The 10,977-nt window shown below is 43.8% G+C and overlaps 1 long non-coding RNA gene across 1 annotated transcript in view; it reads left to right on the top strand.

Moving 5' to 3' along the window:
- LOC310846704 overlaps positions 1 to 2,241 on the top strand; it is a 69,131-nt gene extending 66,890 nt beyond the window's left edge. The window contains exon 2 of the long non-coding RNA XR_014565492.1: positions 152 to 2,241. This is a non-coding gene — a long non-coding RNA (uncharacterized lncRNA). The remainder of the gene's footprint in view (positions 1 to 151) is intronic.
- Positions 2,242 to 10,977: the final 8,736 nt, after the last annotated feature.

Raw genomic sequence — 10,977 nt, 5'->3', positions numbered from 1 at the left:
GATTGTACAGATTCAACATCTTGCCCTGATGATGGCACCGTGCTGTCCAGGTTGCTGGGCTGCAAGTGTTTTAAGTTCTACTCTTAAATATTGAACCCAGTGTAGAAATGGAAATATGAAAGTGAGGAGCTAAATGGCACCTTAAACCAAGGTTGTGGGCACAACAACAGAATATCCAGGCGTGCCTTTTTAATAACAAAAATACAAGGCTGAAAATGAATGAACAGTGGCTAAAATATTATGTTCATTTTTCACATAGTTTAGTCCTTCCCCTGCCCACCCCCCTAATATTCTTAAGAGGGTCTCTTCTCCAGTCTTCAGAGAGGGGCTGGAAGTGAGGAGGCAGAAAAAGGTCCTCCTTTCCTTCTACTCTGCAGTTTTAATCAGAAATCTTAGGCCCAGAGCTCAGAAACGGCTCGCGCTAACGAAATTCCCTGCCGCAAAATGCGCCCAGAACAATGGGAGTTTCAAACAACTGGTTGTTCCTGAAAAAAACAGACAACAAACACAGACTCCACAGTACCCAAAGGAGACTCCATTGCAAAATTGCTTCTCAAGTGTTGGTTTGAGGTGCTTTCAGTTGCTCGAATGGCTAAAACATGCCAGCAGCTCTTTCATACATTTTCTTTAAGAGCGTAAGGTGGCTGTGTTGTTTTTTAAAAAACAAAAATACTTAAAAGATGTGAATGCAAGAAACAGACATCATACATTTGGCAGCCAAGAGTGGCTAGATCTCTGTGCAGAACTGCTGCGTGCCTAAATAGGTGCAGGGAGAAAGCAGGAGTGAGTACACACTGAGTGGGGATCCTGCATTTGTGCCATAAATATGTTGGAGGGTGTTTAAAGCCCAAAACAGATGGTCAGCACGAAATATTTCCACTTGAACAATGGGCACACCCACCCTCAACACACACATCCCTAGGTGTTCCCTCACCCCTCTAGAGAAGATTTTGGGGAGGAGGTGGAGCACAAACCCAAGAGAGGGAAGTTCTAATGTGCCATCTTTGCATTTATGGAACATATTAGCTGGATTCCACCTTTGGACTATAGAGTTACAGGAAACTGAAGGCCTTGCCCAGGAGCAAGAGATGATGCCTATAGGAAGTCCACAATCAGAGCATGAAGGCAATAGTTGTTCCTTAACGAATGGTTTTCAGCAGCATGCTCTGTCCTGCTTTATCCCATGGGCTCGGAAGAGCTTTTATCCTATTTTCCAAAGGTTCTATCCTCAAGGGTCACGCAATCTAAGGCTATTAGAATAGTTCAGAACAGCAAGACCCATGGGAATGGGATTTCAGGGGAACAAGTTGCCTGTCATGGGAAGACACTTGAGAACGTTCCACGGTGTTGGGCTTAGAAACCCTTTTCTGCAGTACATGGAACTTTGGGGTTGCTCCAACACATGCCGGTCAGGGACAATGTACCGTATTTACTCTGAGTCTAATGCACCACTGAATCTATAACGTGCACCTCAATTTTCAGAACCTTGAAACCCAAACAAGTATTTGCTGGCAAATGTGTCATTGAATCCAATGTGCACCTTGATTTTTGCAAAAATGCTGAGCATTAGATTCAAGTAAATATGGTATGTGTCCATGTTTGCCCTCCACAGGTTTAGAACAGTCTAAAGCAGGCATGCCAAACTTGGCCCTCCAGCTGTTTTGAGACTACAATTCCCACCATCCATGACCACTGGTCCTGCTAGCTAGGCATGATGGGAGTTGTAGTCCCAAAACAGCTGGAGGGACAAGTTTGGCCATGCCTGGGCTCTAAAGGATAGCCTTTCAATGTCAAATAAAGCAATTCTGCCAGTAAGATATGTATGGGCCAAGGAGAAATTAATAAATTCAGCATTTTGATTATCCATGAATTATTGTTCTGGTCTAGACTTCTTGCATATCCAATTAACTCAGTGTTAATTGGAGGTTTAGAAGTCTGCATCATGTTACCGAAGAGATGCTGCTAAAAGTCTATCCCGGTCCTTTCCCCCTCCCTTTAATGAAAACTTTGCAAAACTAAATTTTCCTGGAAATGGCCAATGTCTGAACGAGTGTTTAATACTGATAACCCCCATTGGCACTTAATAGTGTACCACATTTGCATGGAAATATGTGAAGATAGCCAGTATTTTTCCGTCAATCTCCGAATATATACTTTTCTAAATAACAAAGAGTTAAATACATGTATAGGTTTTTTTGTTTTATTATAAGAATAAACTTCTACCTTTCAATTCCAATTACATCATTTGCTCAGGCGTATCTTCAATTACTAGGCCTGCCAACTGCAATGCACACATTTCAAAGGAAGCCAACAAAAGAAAAATGTGAAATATTTAAGCATTAGGGAAAGGAACTGATAGTAAAGTAAAACAAACAACAACAAACTACAGCATTACTTTGTGAAAACTGTACACAGTTTTGTTCAAAGCCTGAGTGGCACATTATTACCATCACATGCAATTTAAACCACACATTTCCCTTTGGATCAATGTGTCCTGCCCAACACATTTGTTAGTTCTAAGCAGTGTGTGAAAATTGTGGCTATTTAGCTGCAGAATTTAGCTGGTCATGGTTTCGCTGAAAGCCCATCCGAATCACATCCAAGCGGTGCCAAACACCAGCAAAAGAGATCGGTGCTTTTAGCTTTGGCGTATCTCAATTCTGAGCTGAGCTCTTAAGGTTTATGTGTAGTCTGGCAAGGCCAAAATTGTCATTTAAAAAATAATAATTTAAACCCTCATAACTCACAAAAAGGATAAGATTTTAAAAATTAACATTTTAGATTTAAACTTAGTTTTGATCATTCAACAAGTGTACAAAATATTAAGAAAATTGGATGACATGAGGTAAAAAAGTTGAATCACTTGATATGGAATGACCTAATGGATGGGCACAAAATGGACGCAACTCTTAATAGACTGTGTCATGTCTACGTAAAAATGCATCTGTTTTGTCTGTAAGGTACCACATGGCTCTATATTGCTTTGAACTGTTGTTTATAACCCAGAGCACAATGCAAAAATCTACTTAGGCTCATTGCTGTTTTGTTTCTGCTCCTAGCAGAACTGGGAAGTCGCCTTTGAGGTACTGGATATGGGGATTTGCCTCCAAAGTTAAAAATCCTTGAGAGCATTAAAGAAAGCCACACACACAGAAATGTACGCCTGCCATTACTAACCAGGTGTCCAAGCCCCACACGCGAGTATCTGCACTTGCGCTGCCTCCCTGAGAGATGCTTTCGAACTTAATGCACAAAGTCTCGCTAATGCTCTCATTACACGAACTGCATTGGTCACAGAGCATCAGGTTTTATGGCTCTTCATTCCCCCAAACCCATGGCCTCTGTTTGTGGGCTCACAGGTTGGTCCACCCGATACTCTCAGCACGCTGCTAATGCTTTACCGTTTTTCATGAGGGGAATTACCTTAATGGTGTGTGAGGATCTCGGCTGCGCAGCTGCATCTGTCATAAATGCCAGGGAGCCCTCTTTGTTGTTACCGAAAAGCCTTTAAAAGATTTTAGGCTTTTCATCTCTGCTAGGAATTGCTCAGACAGAGGTTCCCAGCAGTCAGAAAAAAACTTATTTGTGTACGCAACAACGGACAATTTAGCCCAAAAATGGAACGTGGGAGAGGTCCCTAGTATGGAAGATTGGCAATTTAAGATGATAGAATATAGGGTTGCCGTATTTTAAAGAGCAGAAAAGAAGACGCTGTGATTTTAAATACCCCTACTATATGTAAGCTATAGAAACTGATATACAGTGGTACCTCAGCTTAAGAACTTAATTCGTTCTGGAGGTCAGTTCTTAACCTGAAACTGTTCTTAACCTGAGGCACCACTTTAGCTAATGGGGCCTGCCGCTGCCGCCACGGCCGCGCAATTTCTGTTCTCATCCTGAAGCAAAGTTCTTAACCTGAGGTACTATTTCTGGGTTAGCAGAGTCTATAACCTGAAGCGTCTGTATCCTGAGGTACCACTGTATTGTTGGGGGGGACAGGAGAAGAGAAGAGGAAAGCAATACTTCAGCCGCCAGTTATGTCTGTGTGTCATCCAGAAAGTATAGCCAGAGACATTTTGGCAAATTTGAAAAATCCACCCGGACAGAAAATTTACTCCTGAAAAAGAGGACGTGTCCTGGAAAAAGAGGACACATGGCAACCCGATTAAGAATATGCAGAATCAGCAGGTCTTACAAGTAGAGTAAGAGGGAAGAAGAACAGATACAGTCATACCTTGGAAGTCAAATCATGGCTCCTGGTTTGCTGCAGGAAGCTGTCAGATGTTCAGCTTCCAAAAATAGTTTACAAACCAGAACAGTCACATCTGGGTTTTTGACGTTCAGGAGCCAAAATGTTTGGGAACTAAGCTGTTCAAAAACCAAGGTATGACTGTATTTTAAAAGGAATGGGATTTTTTTCATTGAGTATATTGAAAATTGTGCAGAGTTAAAAACGCTGGCAGTATTAAAGTAATTCAACAGTATAACATATTGTGAACTGGTGTAAGATAGGAAAATTCAATGAGATGGATATATTAAAATATGCAGGAATGGTCAAATGAACCTTGCAAGGGGAGGGAAGTCAATGAATGTATGCTATAATAAAAGATGTTTAATTTGAAGTGTAAAATTTGAAAATTTAATAAAAATTATTATTAAAAATAAATAAAAGATTTTAGGCTTTAAGATTACGTCCCTCAGAAATCGCATTACAAGGCTGACTGGAGCCGCTAACAGGTCTGTTTTACTAGAGGGGACAGGAAAGTGCTGCTTATCAGCCATCTTGATTTCAGTTGGGCTCCCACGTTCTGAGGTAAATTTGAAAGGCCGTTTGCTGTTGAGGTTGGTCACATTGTTGTGATGGAGCAGCAGGTACACAGGCAAACATCTAGCAGGATTTTCACAACTGGGGAACCTGTTTTCGGGCTCCAACTCCCATCAGCCACAGCCAGCCATGGTCCGTGAGGGGTATGGGAACTGGAATTCAGCATAATCTTGGAAAGCCACAGGTCCTCCAGCCCTACTTTATTGCTAAATAAGACATCTGGAATAAGCTGTAGCAAGCAAACTTCAGGATCCAAACAAATGGCAACTCTGAGGCACCCATAACATGTCTTCCCCTCCTTTAGTTAGCACAGTCCTTCAACTGAGGAGCGGGCAATATTTTGCAGGGCTGTCTCTGTATTTTGTGGGCAAGTGTCAAAATCCCAGGCGACTTCACTTCCACAAGCGCTATGGGTCAGGAGGAATTATTGCTTCCTTCGTAGCAGGAATGTCAACTCCAGATTGCTCTGGAGATGCTTCTGATGGTGTGTCGTTGCCATCGAGTCGTTCTGCGAGGAACGCCTTTTCTCAATCCATCAGCCTGAACCATGGCAGGCCCTCAGCCCCACAGCAGACATAACAAGCATAAAGCTATAGCTTTGGACACGGTGTGCTAGAATCTCAAAGAAACTGTAAATCAAGGCAGGACTTTTGTTTCTTAATCCTCCTTTCGGTGCAAAGTGGTGGGATTTCCTGTAGAGAAAAACAGCAGCTGCCAGCGGCATTTGAACAGGCGAGCCGGTGCCAAGGAGCAAAGCTGTTCTCCAGTTGCTGTGTGTTTCTCGGACAAAGGATCGATCCTGCCATCGGAGCCACAGTAAATGTTTCCATTAACTCCGGAATGTTAAGCTACCCATTTCACTCGAAACCAAGTCAGGGCCCTCACAACTCCCATGTCAGTCGCAATGTGTGAGTACATAATGGATGCTGTACAACAACAATATGGCTAGAGGCGAACCAGTTGTCAAGTGTCAAAATGGCTTGGACGCAGTTCTAAAACTTAGGGCTTGCCATACATCCGGATTTTGCCAGACACAACCAGGCCGGGATTTGGACAGTAGAAAGGCATCCAGGCAGATATTTGCTGAATTGGCAAAACATCCGGGGCAAACCCAGATGTATGGCATGGGGAAGGGGGATTTTTTATTTAAAAAATCAATTAAAATGACAAAAAGAGCCCCCGAACTTAATATTTTTTTGGAATGAATAAATGGTTTGTTGGTTTGTTGGTTTTGCTCAACAACCGTGAGCAAAGAAGAAGAAGACCTCAACAACTTTTCCGTTCAGATTTTCACTGTTTGAAATATGGCAACCCTAGATAATGGGAAAAAATATATTCTAGAAATTCAATGTTTTTTGTGTGAATTGGGAAAAGAGCACTATTACTCGATTCCAGTGACAGAACAACTCTCCAGCTCTCAGAACTCCAATATTCCATGGGAACATATTTTGGGAAGCACTGGTCTCTACTGAGCGGCAGTGGCATCCCTGGGTTTCAGGCAGGGTTCTCTTCCAGCCCTGCCTGGAGATGCTATGGATGAAACCTGGGGCCTTCTGCATTAAACCAAGCTATTCTGCTTCTAGGGACACGGGTGGCACTGTGGGTTAAACCATAGAGCCTAGGGCTTACTAATTGGAAGGTTGGTGGTTCGAATTCCCGCAACAGGGTGAGCTCCCGTTGCTCAGTCCCTGCTCCTGCCAACCTAGCAGTTTGAAAGCATGTCAAAGTGCAAGTAGATAAATAGGTAGCATTCCGGCGGGAAGGTAAACGGCATTTAAGTGCTCTGCTCTGGTTCACCAGAAGCGGCTTAGTCACGCTGGCCACATGACCCAGAAGCTGTATGCCGGCTCCCTCGGCCAGTAAAGCGAGATGAGCGCCGCAACCCCAGAGTTGTTTGCGACTAGACTTAACTATCAGGGGTCCTTTCCCTTTTTATTCTGCTTCTACAATGAGAGCCTCTTCTTCAGTACTGCTCCGCAGGAGAATTAGAGAGTCAGCCCAATATTTTTGGATGCTGTGGGAAGGGTATCAAAAGTGTGGCTCAGCACAATAGTCATCTCTTGAATATCACCGCCTTACATGGCTAAGTCTGCAGGATCAGATTCTGGTTGGGTTGTGAAGTTGCTTTAGCGGGGAGGTTGCCTTGAGACTGAACAAATAAAGAGACTTCTTATGAGTTGTTTGCCAAGTCTCCTTAGCGGAGGGCCAGAACACTTTAGAATTTGATCCTTCATATGCTGGATTTTTACTACATCTCTTGTTACACTCTGTCCTTGGCGTGACCTTCTCTAAGTCTGCCACTGCCCAAACCTCATCTTCCTACCATTTCTTCATTGCTATCATATCCTTTTTACGTTCCCCAAATACTTGAGGCACTTTTAAGGTCACCTCTGTGCAGCATTGCACTTCTTTCGACTCGTGCTGTAGATAGCCAGTTCCTGAAGTCCATGTTGCAAGCTGCATTGTTGCTTGCCTTTTCCAGGGACGCCTCTCTCATTTTCTCACTTCGAAGTATATGTAATACAGCATCCACATAGGTGGCACAGAGCCACCTTGAGACCATTTGGTGGAAAGCAGTTTGGTCCTTATGCATTGCCATTAAGAATAAATGCACCCCCCCAAAAAAAGGTCAAAAGGTCCACGTAAAATGGGCATAGTGATGTATGGAAGTGAGAGCTGGACCATAAGGAAGCCTGATCGCCGAAGAATTTATGCTTTTGAATTATGGTGCTGGAGGAGACTCTTGAGAGTCCCATGGACTGCAAGAAGATCAAACCTCTCCATACTGAAGGAAATCAGCCCTGAGTGCTCACTGGAAGGACAGATCCTGAAGCTAAGGCTCCAATACTTGGGCCACCTCATGAGAAGAGAAGACTCCCTGGAAAAGACCCTGATCTTGGGAAAGATTGAGGGCACAAGGAGAATCAGACGACAGAGGACGAGGTGGTTGGATAGTGTTCTTGAAGCTACCAGCGTGCGTTTGACCAGTGGAAGACAGGAGTGCCTGGCGTGCTCTGGTCTATGGGGTCACGAAGAGTTGGACACGACTAAATGACTAAACAGCAACAACAACAACAAAATGGGCATGCACTAATTTACATGTGTAGATGCAAATCACAGAATGTAGAAGTAATTACTCTAATTTAAATAGAAATAAAGCGCATCTCATCATCATAGGGAAGACTGTGACCAAGTGAGCCCTGTGTTTTGCTAACAGTTGGTGGGCAAGTATATGCACAAAGGCGCAAACAAGCTCTGAGCTTGGCAAGGCATAATGCAAAAATGCTTAGTTTTAAAAAAAACATGAGTTCACTGATCGAACTAGTTTCAATCTATGATTGATTTAATGATAGATTCAATCAAGCTGCAAAAGGTAAAAAAGCACACACCCTTAGCCACAATCCAACACAGCAATATTAGGAACAGTTGAACACACTGCAAGCATACGGTAAAAAAAATAAGTTGTGAGCATTGTGCTTCATGTAGAACATCCCTCATACATAGAACATACATGTTTGGACCCTTTTCCTTCGCTCGTGACCTTTAGCAATGCAATGCACTCAAGAGACTCCAATTTTCTTATGGGAATAAATAGTGCCATCTGCTGGCCAAATGATTCCATTTGGAGAATACCGACATTGCTCATCTCAATGATCAGAGAGCTGCAAAATTAGTGCAGATGGGTTATGTTTGCAGAGGAAGGTTTGTATGTTGCAAGGTTCTCATGGGAGCGGGGAGTTCAGTGTGTCATTGCACCTCCTGAGCATTTGCCCAGGGCTGCACACAAAAGCAAGGCTGAAAGATACATCTGTCGAAGAGCAAGTAGTCTAGGAAAACATTTGCCATGCGCAGGCCGGGCGCCTGGCACCAGTTTGAAAGCTGTTTTCTGTTTTGTTTTGTTTTTTGCAGAGAGAAAGAAGGAAAGTTGACTAAACCCAAATCTCACCACTTACAGACTTTTGAAGCAAGAGCACTGAGTGGAAAGTGATTTTATTCCCAAACAGTTCCAAGTATGTACATTGTGCATTGCTTTACTAATCAGTTTAAAATAGTAGTTATTTGCCAAAGATGTTCCTCCCCTAGAAACGTACAGAAAGCATGTGCCCACAAACACACTGGATAATTTTTCTTTACTACTGCACAAGGATAAGACAGTTGTTGATCTGGTGCCTGGAGGGGAACACAGAAAAAAATTGCCCCAATCCGGGTCAGACTATCTGTCCATATAGCTGAGCAGTGTCCCTCCAGAGTCTCATCTGCTTAGTGATCCTTTTTAACTGGAGGTGGCAGGGATCGAAGCTGGGACCATCTCCATTGCAAAGTTGGTGCTCTATTATGGAGATATAGTTCCTTCCCAAAAGGAAGGAGGTTGTGGGAGGTTGATGTAGTGGCAGCAGAAGGCAAGGCTTTCTGTGGGTCTTCTGGCAAACATGGTTGCTAAGGCAGCCCATCAGTACAGATGTGCTTGGGGTCAGGAACTCTGAGACCTGCATCTCCAGTGAGTCTAACCAGCTGAACATCATCCGTCATCCGGTGTAAGACAAAGCAAAGAACGCAATATTGGGGTCCCCATTGAATAGCTAAGTGGTATGATGAACCACAGGCCGTGTTTGCAACTTAAATAGCATGCATAGATGAAATAAATATGTAGCCAGATTTCAAAAACTAAAAAACCAGGACACCCCGAAAGTTGTTGACCTTTTTTAGGAAGACCCTAAGATCCAGGACAAGACACTAAACTGTACAGAGGATAAAGGGAGCCTCTTGAATAATATAGGTTGGAGTGTATGGGGCTGCTCTGAGAGAAGGGAATCATCCTAAACCTGCCCAGTTTAAGGGGTTTTCCATTATTTAGGAGGCGCCCCTCATGTGGCTTCAGGGGACGTAAGTAAAATGAAATGCTCTTTCAATCAACTTCCTTCACTTATTTTAGGATCCAAGCCATCAGTGAATCCTACAATAGCTAGAGAACAGCAAGGCTAACTAAATGGCTGAGAAAAAGTTTAAATCAGGCCGTTCAGTAGCTTTCAACATAGCTACATTTTCACAGGCAAACAGAATGAGGAGTGCATTCTTTGTGGGGTGCATTCTACTGCATTTTGGAAGTGCAACAGCAAAGATCGTTCGGTTTGCAACATAAAGGTTCATTCTCAGTCTGTCAGTCAACTGGCCAAGGAGGAGATGGGTGGGTGCGTTGCTTAGCAACCAGGCAGAGTGGCATGATGTTTGCTGAGGTAGCACATGCTCTGATGGCTGTATAGTTCGGAGGAACTTTTTCTTCTGTATGCGTGGTTGAATGTCTCCCTGCTATGTACAAGGTCTGAAGGGGTGGGGGGAACCCTCTGTTTCAACTCCTCCTCAGACTATACACTGCTTTTGCCAGCTTCTTCAGTGAAGCGTTCTCAGGATTCATTTTCTTTCTGGGCTCCTTCCACATAATGTAAGTGATGTCGATAACACAGTGTAGGTGCTCAATAGCTGCATCTGTGTGAAGGATAGGATGTAAATCCTAGGACAGCCTTTCTCAACTTTGGGTCCCCAGCATCCCCCACTGGCCATGCTGGCTAGGAATGATGGGCGTTGTAGTCCAACCACATCCAGGGATCCAAGGTTGAGAAAGCCTGCCCTAGGACATAAAGCCTCCTTTTGCAGCTCTAAGAAATGGAGACACATATGGGAGAAGAAGAAAAGTTTGGATTTGATATCCCGCCTTTCACTCCCCTTCAGGAGTCTCAAAGCGGCTAACATTCTCCTTTCCCTTCCTCCCCCACAACAAACACACTGTGAGGTGAGTGGGGCCGAGAGACTTCAGAGAAGTGTGACTAGCCCAAGGTCACCCAGCAGCTGCAGGTGGAGGAGCGGAGACGCGAACCCGGTTACCCAGATTGCGAGACTACCGCTCTTAACCACTACACCACACTGGCTCTCGGGAGGTGGCTTTTCTTTAAATATGCAAGAACCAGACTTCATAGATCAATGGCGAGCAGGGGGCTTAAGTGGCGTGTGTTGGGCAATGAAAGAGTGAAGAATCTAAAATTATAGGGGTGCATCTCTACCCACACCAGTGCATTGTACTATCATCTGGCAGATGGGAACTGAGGCAGGTTTGTAGCTTCCCCAACAGTGCTTGGAGCAGAAGAATAATTAGTAAG

The sequence above is a fragment of the Podarcis gaigeae genome (assembly GCF_964106915.1).
Source record: "Podarcis gaigeae genome assembly, chromosome: 6".
NCBI lineage: Eukaryota > Metazoa > Chordata > Lepidosauria > Squamata > Lacertidae > Podarcis > Podarcis gaigeae.
Note: the sequence above shows the minus strand (reverse complement) of the source record. Positions and strands in the feature narration are given on the sequence as shown.